Here is a 16,491-nt window from a genome sequence, read left to right as displayed (position 1 = left end):
CGCCGGTAGTTGGTCTTCCTTGCTGACGACGTGAAGTCATGTTCTTGAGTAAGTCGTTTATTACTCGATCCCTGTTGTCTACCCTGTCCGAGTTCCACAACGTAGACCTTGAGCTAAGGTCTTTAATTATATTATAACTCTCTTGTTGTTGTTGTTGTGGTCTTCAGTCCTGAGACTGGTTTGATGCAGCTCTCCATGCTACTCTATCCTGTGCAAGCTTCTTCATCTCCCAGTACCTACTGCAACCTACATCCTTCTGAATCTGCTTAGTGTATTGATCTCTTGGTCTCCCTCTACGATTTTTACCCTCCACGCTGCCCTCCAATGCTAAATTTGTGATCCCTCGATGCCTCAGAACATGTCCTACCAACCGATCCCTTCTTCTAGTCAAGTTGTGCCACAAACTTCTCTTCTCCCCAATCCTATTCAATACCTCCTCATTAGTTACGTGATCTACCCACCTTATCTTCAGCATTCTTCTGTAGCACCACATTTCGAAAGCTTCTATTCTCTTCTTGTCCAAACTAGTTATCGTCCATGTCTCACTTCCATACATGGCTACACTCCATACAAATACTTTCAGAAACGACTTCCTGACACCTAAATCTATATTCGATGTTAACAAATTCCTCTTCTTGAGAAACGCTTTCCTTGCCATTGCCAGTCTACATTTTATACCCTCTCTACTTCGACCATCATCGGTTATTTTACTCCCTAAATAGCAAAACTCCTTTACTACTTTAAGTGTCTCATTTCCTAATCTAATTCCCTCAGCATCACCCGACTTCGTTTTGCTTTTGTTGATGTAATCATACAGTAGAGCTGCATGTCCTCGGGAAAAATTACGGCTGTAGTTTCCCCTTGCTTTCAGCCGTTCGCAGTACCAGCACAGCAAGGCCGTTTTGGTTAATGTTACAAGGCCAGATCAGTCAATCATCCAGACTGTTGCCCCTGCAACTACTGAAAAGGCTGCTGCCCCTCTTCAGGAACCACATGTTTGTCTGGCCTCTCAACAGATACCCCTCCGTTGTGGTTGCACCTACGGTACGGCCATCTGTATCGCTGAGGCATGCAAGCCTCCCCACCAACGGCAAGGTCCATGGTTCATGGGGGGATAACTCTCTTATGTTACCCATACATCGCTGTTTCGTTAGTAAAAAATACTACGTAAGTTTCCATGCTGTGAGAGCACTGTGTATAAACTGATGTCACTACCCAGGTTTCTTTGCCCATGTTGCTTTTGCCGCTGCTTGGTGTTCGTTGTATTATTGACTGATTGTCGCCGCAGCCCACTCTTCGGTTCAGGACAGCTAGTGCCGCCTTCGTCACTGAGCTACCTATGACTGTACCTGCTCTTATCGGTAGATTAGTTAAATTTCCTTTCCTAATGTAGGGTTCTAGGAGACAGGTGTACCTATTTTGAGTTTGTTATCTTAGAGAGTTCTGCAGAAACGATGGTTCTCAGTACAGTATTCAGCTGTAGCACTTCGTACCAGTCTGGGAAGAGTCAAAATGGGCACTCGCGTGTTTCCCAACGATGCCTTTGTATATCTTGTCCCAGGTAAGTCCTTGTGACCTTATTAGGCATACGTGCCTCAGCAGATGACAGAGGTCTTTTGGAACTGCCGGGAAATTCTGTGTTTTTAGCAAGAGTCTGTCAGTTTCTTCGGTCTTGCGGAAGCATATACTGTAGCCCTTCGGGTGTGGCAACCTGATTAGTAGTCTTTGTGCTGTTTGGATCGCGCCCTTCCTCTCTAATTTACTTAATTTTAAGTTAAGCTCTACATTATAGTAATCGGTGTTCTGACGTTCTTGTGCTGTGTGTGACTGGGTGCTTCATATTTTTTTTGTTCACTTTCACAGTTTCACTGTCACTTCCTACGTGAATATTATCTTGTTTCCTACATTTTTTTAAACATACGCATGTTTTTTGCTTCAGTAAACTTTTATTCGGAATCACTTTCCTCAGGATGACCTTTAATAGTTGCTTTTGTGGGACTACGTTTATTTTCAGGAATCTTATGGGTCTTTCTTCTGTTTCTCCGAGGGTTGCGTTTTGCTAGTTCTAGAAGTGTTGCGTGTGTTGTATATTGTGTCATTTGAAATATAGGCAGCGTTCGTATTTATTTTTCCTGGGTTAGTAATCCATCCAGAGACGAAGAGCACCGGTTTCACATAATTCCTAGTCTTGCTTGTGTCGTATTTCTTTTGTGCGGGTGTTTCTTGCTGTATTTGGTTTGTGTATGTCGAGCTCTACTTTGGGGTAAGCTCATTTAGTTTTGCACTCAGTCTTGTGAAGCAAGTCACCCTGTAGTCCGATTACCTTGAGCTGCAGGGCTGTCTGGTAGCTCGCCCAGTAGTACGACTGTTAGCCTAGCAGCATTTGGTTCTACCGTTCCATACATCTTCACATCGTCTGTGAAGCTTCTACCTAACGCTTCAGTATCTATGAGGGCTGGTAGTGATTGCATGAGAGTCTCTTCAAAGTTTAGGTTGTGGGAGGGGGTAGGGGGGCAGAGGGGGGTCAGGGGGGTCGTGAAGTTGTCCCATCTGACGCTGCTAGGAGACTGCCTTTTGGCGACTGCACTCCATTGTGGAGGGAGACTTGTGGTTCTTCATAGTGAGTATGTCGTCCTACTGGTGCAAGTGAGTAGCGTCAGAATAATAATTACTGGGCTCCTCGTTACGAACAAGTCACTTCTACAGGGTGTATCCAAAAGGTACGGCCAAACTTTCAGGAAACATTCCTCATACACAAAGAAAGAAAATATGTTATGTGGACATGTGTCCGGAAACGCTTACTTTCCATGTTAGAGCTCATTTTATTACTTCTCTTCAAATCACATTAATCATGGAATGGAAACACACAGCAACAGAACGTACCAGCGTGACTTCAAACACTTTGTTACAGGAAATGTTCAAAATGACCTCCGTTAGCGAGGATACATGCGTCCACCCTCCGCCGCATGGAATCCCTGATGCGCTGATGCAGCCCTGGAGAATGGCGTATTGTATCACAGCCGTCCACAATACGAGCACGAAGAGTCTCTACATTTGGTACCGGGGTTGCGTAGACAAGAGCTTTGAAATGCCCCCATCAATGAAAGTCAAGAGGGTTGAGGTCAGGAGAGCGTGGAGGCCATGGACTTGGTCCGCCTCTACCAATCCATCGGTCATCGAATCTGTTGTTGAGAAGCGTACGAACACTTCGACTGAAATGTGCAGGAGCTCCATCGTGCATGAACCACATGTTGTGTCGTACTTGTAAAGGCACCTGTTCTAGCAGCACAGGTAGAGTATCCCGTATGAAATCATGATAACGTGCTCCATTGAGCGTAGGTGGAAGAACATGGGGCCCAATCGAGACGTCACCAACAATGCCTGCCCAAACGTTCACAGAAAATCTGTGGTGATGACGTGATTGCACAATTGCGTGCGGATTCTCGTCAGCCCACACATGTTGATTGTGAAAATTTACAATTTGATCACGTTGGAATGAAGCCTCATCCGTAAAGAGAACATTTGCACTGAAATGAGGATTGACACATTGTTGGATGAACCATTCGCAGAAGTGTACCCATGGAGGCCAATCAGCTGCTGATGGTGCCTGCACACGATGTACATGGTACGGAAACAACTGGTTGTCTCGTAGCACTCTCCATACAGTGACGTGGTTAACGTTACCTTGTACAGCAGCAACTTCTCTGACGCTGACATTAGGATTATCGTCAACTGCACGAAGAATTGCCTCGTCCATTGCAGGTGTCCTCGTCGTTCTAGGCCTTTCCTAGTCGCGAGTTATAGGCTGGAATGTTCCGTGCTCCCTAACGTCTTCCTGTCGGCACACCTTCGTTCTGGAAATCTGTCTCGATACAAACGTACCGCGCCACGGCTATTGCCCCGTGCTAATCCATACATCAAATGGGCATCTGCCAACTCCGCATTTGTAAACATTGCACTGACTGCAAAACCACATTCGTGATGAACACTAACCTGTTGATGCTACGTACTGATGTGCTTGATGCTACTACTGTAGAGCAATGAGTCGCATGTCAACACAAGCACCGAAGTCAACATTACCTTCCTTCAATTGGGCTAACTGGCGGTGAATCGAGGACGTACAGTACATACTGACGAAACTAAAATGAGCTCTAACATGGAAATTAAGCGTTTATTTGTGTGTGAGGAATGTTTCCTGAAAGTTTGGCCGTACCTTTTAATAACACCCTGTATACATAAAAAGAGGCAAAAGAACGGACCTGCAAAATTACAGACCAATATCGTTTACATCGGTTTGCTGCAGAATCCTTAAACACATTCTCTGTTCGAAACTAATAAATTTCCTTGAGACCGAGAATCTTATATCCACGAATCAGCTTGGTTTTAGAAACCATCGCTTGTGTGAAACTCAGCTTGCCCTTCTCTCACATGATACGCTGCGAACTATGGATGAAGTGCAACAGGCAAATTCCATATTTCTAGATTTCTGGAAAGCATTTGACATGGTGCCCCACTGCAGGCTGTTAAAGAAGTTACGGAAGAAGTTATGGAATAGGTTCACGGCTACGTAAGTGGCTCGAAGACTTCTTAAATTATAGAACTCAGTATGTTGGCCTTGACGGCGAATGTTCACCAGAGATAACGGCATCGTCAGGAGTGTCCCAGGGAAGTGCGATAGGACGGCTGTTACTCTCTCCATATACATAAATGATTTGGCGGGCAGGGCGGGTAGCAGTCTGCAGTTGTTTGCTGATGGCGCTGTGGTGTACGGTAAGGTGTCAAAATCGAGTGACTGTAGGAGGATACAAAATGTTTTAGATAAAATTTCAAGTTGGTATGATGAATGGCAGTTAATTCTAAATATGGAAAAATGTAAGTTAAAGCGGACGAGTAGGAAAAACAAGCGTGTAATGTTAGGATACAGCATTAGTAGCGTGCTGAAAACACAGTCACGTCGTTTACATATCTGGGCATAACGCTGCATAGCGATATGAAATGGAACGGGCATGGGAGGATTGCGATAGAGAAGGCGAATGGTCGACTTTGGTTTATTGGAAGAATTCTATGTAAGTTTGGTTCATCTGTAAAGGGGATTGCCTGTAGGACACAAATGCGACCTATTCTTGCGTACTGCTCTAGTGTTTGGGATCTGAGCCAGGTCGGATTAAAGGAAGGCATCGAAGCAGATCAGAGGTGCGCTACTAGACTTGTTACTATGGATATGCTTCGCGAACTCGGATGGGAATTCCTGAACGAAAGCAACATTTTTTCGAAGACCACTTTTGAGAAAATTTAGAGAACAGGCATCTGAATCAGAACATTCTACTGCCTCCAGCATAAAATGCGCGCAAGGACGACGAAGATAAGCTACGAGAAATTAGGGCTCATACTGAAGCTTACAGATATTTGTTTTTCCCTCGCTCTATGCGAGTGGAACAGGAAAGGAAATGACTAGTAATGGTACGAGGTATCCTCCGTCAAGCGCCGTATAGTGGATTGCGGAGTATCTATGTAGAGGCAGATGTAGATATGCGAGAAAGTTACAGCTCATAGTTAGCTTTTTCATATATTCACGTGGTGGTAGGTTGTGCGCTGTCCTCCTTCAACTTTTTAGCACGTTTTTCACCACATTCGTGTAATGCACGATGTGGAAGTCGGATCATCTCCGGACTTACAGTCTCATTTCTTGTGACTCGTATTGCCACATTTCCAAAAAAAATGGTTCAAATGGCTCTGAGCACTATGCGACTTAACTTCCGAGGTCATCAGTCGCCTATAACTTCGAACTAATTAAACCTAACTAACCTAAGGACATCACACACATCCATACCCGAGGCAGGATTCGAACCTGCGACCGTAGCGGTCACGCGGTTCCAGACTGAAGCGCCTAGAAGCGCACGGCCACACCGGCCGGCCCACATTTCCACATACGATCTCTGTTTCCCTTCACGTCTTAGTGATAAAATCAGAGCAGTTGTAGCATACAGACACAACCATGTAATCTTTTATCATTAGTGCCGCAAATACCCTTTTCGACTAGTATTTTCCTTTATGAGAGGCTAGCGCGTTATTAACATTGCCTCTGCCCTTTGGTCCCTTCTTGGATCTTATTCTCACCTCACTGTTGAAGTATGCTTGTAGTCTCCAGACACGTCTTCGCTGGTCATAGGGGTTCAGTTGGAAGCAGGTCTCATCACTGAAGACAGTTCTGCTCCAGTCAATGAGAGTCCAGGCCAAAGACGTGTCCGGAATCTCCCTGGACCGCTTTGATTGTCGTCCGCGGCACTCTTCCAGCACAGCGGTACGTCGACGATATTCTGCGCTCCGTTTTGTTGCTCTTCGTGGCAAGCCATCCTGGGTTTACATTTCAGCAAGATAATGCCCGCCAGCATATGGTGAGAGCTTACACTGATTGTCCTCCTGCTTCCAAACCATACCTTCGCCAGCAATGTCATCGGATCTCTCCTCGATAGAGAACGTTAGGAGCATTATGGGCAGAGACCTCCAACCAGTTCGGACTACTGACGATCTAACGCGCTAATTGGACAGAATGTGGCACGATATCACTAAGGAGGACATCCAACAACTGCACCAATCAATGCCAAGCCGAATAGCGGATTTTATAAGGGCCATAGGTGGATTAACGTGTTATTGACTTGCTCAGTTTGTGAAGCTCTTTCTCTTGAGAAAATATCCAGTTTTTTTCTGAAATTGTAATCATTTTTTTGTCTGCACATGTAAATCATATCTACCGTTTCGTGTCCCATTCGGATAATTCTTATTGTTGTGTCACCTTTCTTTTTTTGTGAGTGTATATTACAGCAAGTAGTATAAGCTGCTGAGAAATTCAGGACACTGCCGATACTGAGTATATTGATAGTGACTATTGTGAATAATGCTGTCTGTAGGTGGTATGAGACTACGCAAAATGGAGTCTATATCTTCACTACATGCTCCCTCTATAGACGGGGATGCAGTATATTTTGTGGTTGAGTTAACAGGTTTGTGTATGTCTGAAGTAATCCTGTATTACTTAAACCTTTGTGCTACGAAAGTTTTTACCTATCTCAGAATATCTCATAAAAATAAATCATATCGTGTTAATACTCATTAATAGGTCAAAATATTGTATTAAAGGGGAATTTCTCAGGGAACTGATACTGAAGTCATAGTAATTATCCACTGAGATTAAATTTAAAAAAGAGTAGGAGGTTTCTGCAGACCATTCGTTACCGGAACAGGGGGAAGTGACAGTAGCACGCGAGCTGCCCTCCGCCATCCACAGTAAGGTGATTTGCAGAAAATTGCTGGATATGTGGAGGATGGGGAAGGAAATCGACCGTGACCTGTTCAACGAAACTGTCACATCATCTGCCTTAAGGGATTTGATGAAACCACGGGGAACTTAAATCAGGTGATGGGCATATTAACAATACATCCACGGAAGGGGGAGGGGGGAGGCAAGGGGGATGCTGAAGAATAGAGGAATGATGCATAACAATGTGAATTAAACCCTAATAAAGTAGAGTGCTTCTACATTGTGAATTTCTATCTTAGCCATTACACCTTTTATATACCCCGGCCATGATATTTATATTTTGAGATGAATATATTCTATTTGTCAGCTATTCCTTTGATAGTTCACAATGTGGAATATTTATGTCTTTTCTCCTCCTTTTGCTTTTTATAACATTCTCCCCTTCCTGTTCTCTACTTTATTAGGATTTAATTCACATTGTTATGCATGATTCCTCTATTCTTCAGCATCCCCCTCTCCTCCCCCTTCCATGGATGTATTGCTAACATGCCCACCCTCCCCCCTCCCACATCGCTATATGTATTGTTAACATACCCATCATCCCCATCAGGTATTATTGCTAATCACTGATTCACTAACCCCTTCCTCCTGAAACAATAACCTATACCTTTCATGAATCACTTACCTCATGTAAATCTTCGTTACTCGAACTACTGCAATACAGCGAGCGCCAATACTGCCAGCTAAATAAAAGATTCTAACTATTGAAGGCACTATCTACTGATAGGCATAGTTAGCAAATGAAAGATTTTGATAGAGAACAAACAATGTATTCACCTTAACAGTGTTCAAAAGTCATTATATATATATATATATATATATATATATATATATATATATATATATATATATATACACTCCTGGAAATTGAAATAAGAACACCGTGAATTCATTGTCCTAGGAAGGGGAAACTTTATTGACACATTCCTGGGGTCAGATACATCACATGATCACACTGACAGAACCACAGGCACATAGACACAGGCAACAGAGCATGCACAATGTCGGCACTAGTACAGTGTATATCCACCTTTCGCAGCAATGCAGGCTGCTATTCTCCCATGGAGACGATCGTAGAGATGCTGGATGTAGTCCTGTGGAACGGCTTGCCATGCCATTTCCACCTGGCGCCTCAGTTGGACCAGCGTTCGTGCTGGACGTGCAGACCGCGTGAGACGACGCTTCATCCAGTCCCAAACATGCTCAATGGGGAACAGATCCGGAGATCTTGCTGGCCAGGGTAGTTGACTTACACCTTCTAGAGCACGTTGGGTGGCACGGGATACATGCGGACGTGCATTGTCCTGTTGGAACAGCAAGTTCCCTTGCCGGTCTAGGAATGGTAGAACGATGGGTTCGATGACGGTTTGGATGTACCGTGCACTATTCAGTGTCCCCTCGACGATCACCAGTGGTGTACGGCCAGTGTAGGAGATCGCTCCCCACACCATGATGCCGGGTGTTGGCCCTGTGTGCCTCGGTCGTATGCAGTCCTGATTGTGGCGCTCACCTGCACGGCGCCAAACACGCATACGACCATCATTGGCACCAAGGTAGAAGCGACTCTCATCGCTGAAGACGACACGTCTCCATTCGTCCCTCCATTCACGCCTGTCGCGACACCACTGGAGGCGGGCTGCACGATGTTGGGGCGTGAGCGGAAGACGGCCTAACGGTGTGCGGGACCGTAGCCCAGTTTCATGGAGACGGTTGCGAATGGTCCTCGCCGATACCCCAGGAGCAACAGTGTCCCTAATTTGTTGGGGAGTGGCGGTGCGGTCCCCTACGGCACTGCGTAGGATCCTACGGTCTTGGCGTGCATCCGTACGTGTATATATACACTCCTGGAAATGGAAAAAAGAACACATTGACACCGGTGTGTCAGACCCACCATACTTGCTCCGGACACTGCGAGACGGCTGTACAAGCAATGATCACACGCACGGCACAGCGGACACACCAGGAACCGCGGTGTTGGCCGTCGAATGGCGCTAGCTGCGCAGCATTTGTGCACCGCCGCCGTCAGTGTCAGCCAGTTTGCCGTGGCATACGGAGCTCCATCGCAGTCTTTAACACTGGTAGCATGCTGCGACAGCGTGGACGTGAACCGTATGTGCAGTTGACGGACTTTGAGCGAGGGCGTGTAGTGGGCATGCGGGAGGCCGGGTGGACGTACCGCCTAATTGCTCAACACGTGGGGCGTGAGGTCTCCACAGTACATCGATGTTGTCGCCAGTGGTCGGCGGAAGGTGCACGTGCCCGTCGACCTGGGACCGGACCGCAGCGACGCACGGATCCACGCCAAGATCGTAGGATCCTACGCAGTGCCGTAGGGGACCGCACCGCCACTTCCCAGCAAATTAGGGACACTGTTGCTCCTGGGGTATCGGCGAGGACCATTCGCAACCGTCTCCATGAAGCTGGGCTACGGTCCCGCACACCGTTAGGCCGTCTTCCGCTCACGCCCCAACATCGTGCAGCCCGCCTCCAGTGGTGTCGCGACAGGCGCGAATGGAGGGACGAATGGAGACGTGTCGTCTTCAGCGATGAGAGTCGCTTCTGCCTAGGTGCCAATGATGGTCGTATGCGTGTTTGGCGCCGTGCAGATGAGCGCCACAATCAGGACTGCATACGACCGAGGCACACAGGGCCAACACCCGGCATCATGGTGAGGGGAGCGATCTCCTACACTGGCCGTACACCACTGGTGATCGTCGAGGGGACACTGAATAGTGCACGGTACATCCAAACCGTCATCGAACCCATCGTTCTACCATTCCTAGACCGGCAAGGGAACTTGCTGTTCCAACAGGACAATGCACGTCCGCATGTATCCCGTGCCACCCAACGTGCTCTAGAAGGTGTAAGTCAACTACCCTGGCCAGCAAGATCTCCGGATCTGTCCCCCATTGAGCATGTTTGGGACTGGATGAAGCGTCGTCTCACGCGGTCTGCACGTCCAGCACGAACGCTGGTCCAACTGAGGCGCCAGGTGGAAATGGCATGGCAAGCCGTTCCACAGGACTACATCCAGCATCTCTACGATCGTCTCCATGGGAGAATAGCAGCCTGCATTGCTGCGAAAGGTGGATATACACTGTACTAGTGCCGACATTGTGCATGCTCTGTTGCCTGTGTCTATGTGCCTGTGGTTCTGTCAGTGTGATCATGTGATGTATCTGACCCCAGGAATGTGTCAATAAAGTTTCCCCTTCCTGGGACAATGAATTCACGGTGTTCTTATTTCAATTTCCAGGAGTGTATATATCAGTTCATGATATCCAGTATTACAAATTTACTCTTTCTGATGGACACACGTCCAGATCGTCCGCTCTTTAAATTCTGCCATCGCTCTCCCCACATTCACCACTGCTGGCGGCTCACCTCCAACTGTGCAACACTACGCGCTGTTCACATCCAACTGCCCAACACTACATTATCGAAAGTTCCAACAATGCCAACCAGCCACAGACTGCACACAGCACAGCCAGTGATTTTCATACAGAGCGCTACGTGACGTTACCAACATAAAAACCTAAACAGCCTACTTACGCTCCCTCTCAGACATACTAATTTTATCAGGAATCAATTCTCTCTCTTCATACCTCACCCTGAACCTCAATCACTAACCAAAGGGCAAATTGAATAAGTCTCAATAAAACCTTATCTTGTATTAAATGTATGGAATAAATTTTAGTATCACATCTGTTTAATACATAAAATACTAGGATATATGAATCCATACAGAGAATATACTGATACACACTAATTGAATACAGTATTGGATTTTGGGTTAAAAATCGATTTTCGTTTTATTAACGTATTATATTCCACCAAGTTTCCTCTTTAAAATGACGTATCATACATAGCTCTACTAGAAATATAACTATTTTATTTTTATAGATTTGTGAGATCGCGTATTGCGCTTTAGTTATACACGTCTCTCATGGCTGACCATAAAGTTTTTGGCAGTACATTTATGTGACTTGAATTCAAATATCCTGCTTTCCAGCGACTATTTACATACTATTTGTCCGAAAATATTTCTTTCTGGTTTCCTCAAGTTACCCTTTGACTTTGTGATGGTATTGTATGTAAACAGTGTGCTATATGAAAGTTGTTGTTGTCGAGTTATTTCGTATTTAGTGCTTCATTTTTCGCAGTGAAAGTGCCTAGAGCTAGAGCAAAAGTGTTTAAAAAGTGTGTGAACTGACAAAATAAAAGAAATGATGATTCCTTAGCAAAGCAAAGCAGTTCTTCATCATCACTGTTGGAAAATGTGAGTCCACTTACTACTGATTTGTCGAACGAACTTACTCCAAATGAAAACAGTGCTTCTCATAAAAATCTAAGAGATTTGGAAGAGATATATAATTAACTTGATAAAGAGAAAGAAGTTTTTGAACTCATTTATTCGAGTATATTGTGCGAAGCTCTTGAAAACAGTGTGTGCTGCAAAAAATGTCAAGGAAACGTTTCTCTAAAAGTAGAAGTCCGTGTTGGTGTGCTACCAGTTAAATTTAATATGCAGTGTTTGTAAGTACAGCTTTAAGTTTCTAAGTTCTGTTTCAGTAACTGTAAATAATGGATACAAGAAAACTGAATTTTATAGTGTAAATATTAGCTTAGTTTATGGATTGCGAGCAATTGGTACGGGCAAGGCAGCTGGTGATATGCTACGTGGTGCTCTAAATCTTACAAGTGTACCTTCAAAGTTTGATGCTTACAACTATGTACTAGGATCTGCAGTTGAAGATGTAACACAGACGTCAATGCAGGTAGCTGTGGAAGAAGCAGTGAAAGAAAATGATGGCAGTCATGACCTCACAGTAACTTTTGATGGCATGTGGCAAAAAAGGAGTCTCACCTTCAACAATGCTGTTGTAACAGCAACTAGTGTTGACACTGGCAAGGTTATTGATGTTGCAATAATGTCTAAATACTGAAGATGCATAGACAGGCTGAAAAATGAACATAGTGATGCCTGTGTTTCTAATTATTGTGGTAGTAATGGTGGCAAGGAGACTGCTGGGGTGACAAAAATTTTTCATCGCTCTTCAGAGTGGTAGAATGTTTGCTATGTCAAGTATCTGGGAGATGGGGACTCTAAAATGTTCAAAGAAATTTGGAAAGCAAGCCTTATGGTAACAGTGTAAATATAAGCAAACTTGAATGTGTAGGACATGTGCAGAAGAGAATGGATGCCAGGCTGAGAAGGTTAAAATCAGTTATGAAGGGGAAAAATCTAGATGATGGGAAAACCTTGCATGGCAAAGGAAGATTGACTGATTCCATAATAGACCACATTCAGAATTGCTATGGCCTTGCAATCAAGCAAAATACAGGCAATCTTGAAGAAATGAGGAAAACTATATGGGCTTTGTATTTTCACACTGCATCCACAGATGAGCATCCAGAGCATGGTTCGTGCCGCAAAGGTGAAAAGAGCTGGTGTAAATACAGTAGGGGACTAACAACTGGAGAGAAATACATTCATCACAACAGTCTACCATTAGCCATCATGGAAGAAATAAAGCCCATTTTCAGAGATCTGGCTGACAGAAGTCTTTTGATGAAATGTCTTCTTGGAACAACGCAGAACCTTAACGAGTGCTTGAATAGTGTGATATGGCATCGTCTCCCAAAAACAGTGTTTTTCGGAATTAATACACTACATTTTGGTGTGTATGATGCAGTGGAAACCTTCAATCTTGGGAATATAACTAAATGCCACGTCCTTCAAAAGTTGGATTTGCGTGTTGGTTCCCGTACAGTACGTGCTATATTGACTTTAGATCACCACTGACTAAGGCATGCTGACAACATAATCAAGACATTAGTGAAAAAAGAAAGACTGGTGCAGAGGGGTGCCAAAAGAAGACTTGAAGATGACTATGAAGACTGTGAAGGGGGTGTTAACTATGGATCAGGAATGTTATAATCTTCTTTCTCCCGTAAGTTTGCTTTTTATTTCTTCTAGGAACATTATGTCAGTTACTGGTGAACCTAGAAATCTGAAATTTTTATGGCTTAGTCACATGGGTTTCTTTTACACACTAAAACAACGGTTTTTTAATTATTTGATTTACAAAAGGCTTAGGGGTGATAATCTAGTAAAAATTTACTTAAAAATAAATGTAAAATATTTCTATAAGAAAATACTTTGACAATAAACTGTTGTTTCAGTATTGTTATAACATATCAATGCACATACAGTAAAAATTTTATCTCTCTATCTCGAGTAGTTTGTGAGAAAATGTTCCCTATAGCAGGCATATTTTAACATTGCGGGGATAGGCGATTCCGTATCCCCTTCAGCCATATCTTCACTTTGGACACATCATTCCCACACAATGTCCTAGCGTATGCTATATTTGGTCCAAGCTTTAAAATATAAAAGTGCCCATCTACCACCCACTATAATAGCTTCTTCTTCATTTCTTTAGTCATTTTATAACCCTTCATCCATCCTTCTACACCCCCCCCCCCCCCTCCTTACACTTACACTCCACATGCCTACAGTCTTCCATGACTGATTTATAGTATTGTAGACCTTGCGTTTCTTCTCAATTGTTCATTACCTCTCAAGAAGAAACTATTGTCAATAATGTTACATTTATCTTTGTTGTCAAGAAATAGGAATTAACCGACTTTGGGGCCTTCATATGTGGGAGCTGATTAAGTTGTTAACAGTACTATTTCATGTGTGCATCATATAAATAAGATGTCACTACTACAACATGTAAATAAGATTTATAACACCAAGATTACAGCCATATGTTTCAATATCACGGTGCACTCAAGTTTGTAATTGTATCTCATCAACCATTAACAAATATTAGGATATCCCTACTCTTTATATTATGTTAATTTTGAATGTGCTGCTTAACGTGAAATCGTTTGATTCTTTTATTTGCTTAAATGCTATTATGTACATGACATGTTTCACATACCTGTTTTATTTCCACTTATTCCTAAGTAATTTCCAACACAGATAACAGGATTTACGTTGCTGGTGATACATACATCATAAATATCGCTTCAAACCTCACTGGCTAATTCATGAGTGAGTAGAATAAGTAATTGCACTGTATTGTATTAATTATGAATTGAGCCAAAATTACACAACTTAAGAGTTGGCCATATGTTAATTTCACGTACAAAGCTATATAATAACATACTAAAATGTACTTTTAAACAATGTCAATGACTAGCTGGACTTTTATATTTATGGATGCAGCGAATATTATCGAGAGGTTTGTTATTGTTTATGTTTATGAGCAGGTAACTTCATTGTATGTTAAGATAAACAGGTATTGCAAAGATGTAACAACTACCAAAGAAAATAAATTGCTCCTAACCTTTCCTATCCTACCAGACACAGAGTCCAAAGACTAAAAAAGGTCTCCTGCTTGCAACAGGAATTTCTTTGACCAAGACAGTTTGACACTTAGCCAGCTGTCAATCAGTCAAGATGGTGTACTCAGTAATGAAACAAAGCAGTAGGCTCTGCCAGAAATATCGACTCTTAGACAATGTGTCTAATAGTGTATTTTAATACTGCAGTATGCAATCTTAGGTAACTTATAATACTTGTAAGTAAGCATTACAAATATGGATTGTTATATGGTTATATCACTTGTTATGTATTTCACTGTTATTGTCTAACCTGCTTTCAGAAAACACTTGATAATGGCACTTTGAAGCCGAAATCGTGATTGTGTAAGTGTAAATGTAACATTGTAAATAAATAAGTCTAATGGCGGTACTGACTTTAAAGAAAAATATATAAAAAAGAACCACTCTGCATTGTTACCAGATGTATCCAACGTGGCGGCGATGACCTCATCCAAGATGGCGGCGTGTAGACTTGGCAACAGCATATGACATCATCGAAGATGGTGGCTGTGACATAATTGAAAATGGCGGATTTTGGCGGGAAGATAGGTCAATTGGGCTACCTCCACTAACCTAACGCCCTCCCCTCCCCCAGAAAAATGGAGGGAAGTTCAAATTCCAACAGGATAATGCATGACACCATGGGTATCGCTACAAACATAAGAAAATCACGGGAAGATAGGTCACTTGGGCTACCTCCACTAACCTGAGTCATCCGACAGCCACCTCATCCTAGGAACTGGCGCCAAGTTTGAATTTTGGTGGGATGCTAGATCAATTGGTGTATCTCTACCAACCTAAGAAAATGGTGGGAAAGGAAGGTCACCTCCACTAACCTCGTCACTCGACCGCCACCTCCACCTAGTAGGGATTCGCGGGAAAAGGACTTGACCAGTTCTGGACATAAGTCTTTATTTAAACAATTTAATGCAGTACAACCATCCAGTGTGTTCATCACAAGGTCCAGACTCCAACTGACCTAGTACACACTACCACCAGCAGAGGGCACTGTCGTCCAAGATGACAGACATGACGTCATCTGATGCTGCAAGTACCGTTATCCAAAGTGGTGGGAAACTGTGTTCACCACGAGACCCAAGTGGTCCCTTCACAAGAACTGCATACATAATTTTTTTAATGATTTGGTAACTTGTTTGGTACAGTAAGTTATTGTGATGCAACACTCTAGTGTTAAAATCTGACATAGGTATTAGACATTTCCTATCATTACTGTAGTATTTTTTCTGCTTGAATTTTGTCATGTTAGGTATAACTTATTGCATTTGCTGCTGCTGTTTGCCAGGCATAGTGCTACTGAATTTCACTTTGAATTACTCTGTTAAGCCAGTTTTACTACTGATTTATTTTTCTTGTTGCTGCACATTGGCCATATTAGTTGTAATGTTACATTTGCTTTGCTAATTTAGATATATTGCTGCTTGCTTTGCCAATTTGCATTTTTTTGTCATTGTTATTTGTGTTAATTGTTTTGTGCTGCTGCATTGCCTCGTTCTCTAGTATATATATCTGAGCTCAGTAGATTTAAGTTAGCTTAAGACGGGGTAGGCTATATATGAGAATAAATTGTGACGAACTGGAAGAAATGCATTGAGAAGCAATATGAAAAGGTTTCGCCAAACAGGTAGTGTAAAATGAAGATTAATTATTTTGAAAGAGGATATGAACAAAAATGTAGGGTTTAGGGACTACAGGTTTAGGTAGAATTTTCTTGGAAACAAATGATGAGGTAAGATATTGGATAAGAGGAAAGATCT

The sequence above is a fragment of the Schistocerca cancellata genome, chromosome 4, assembly GCF_023864275.1.
Source record: "Schistocerca cancellata isolate TAMUIC-IGC-003103 chromosome 4, iqSchCanc2.1, whole genome shotgun sequence".
Taxonomy (NCBI): domain Eukaryota; kingdom Metazoa; phylum Arthropoda; class Insecta; order Orthoptera; family Acrididae; genus Schistocerca; species Schistocerca cancellata.
The sequence above is the reverse complement of the archived record's forward strand: the minus strand, read 5'-3'. Positions refer to the sequence as shown.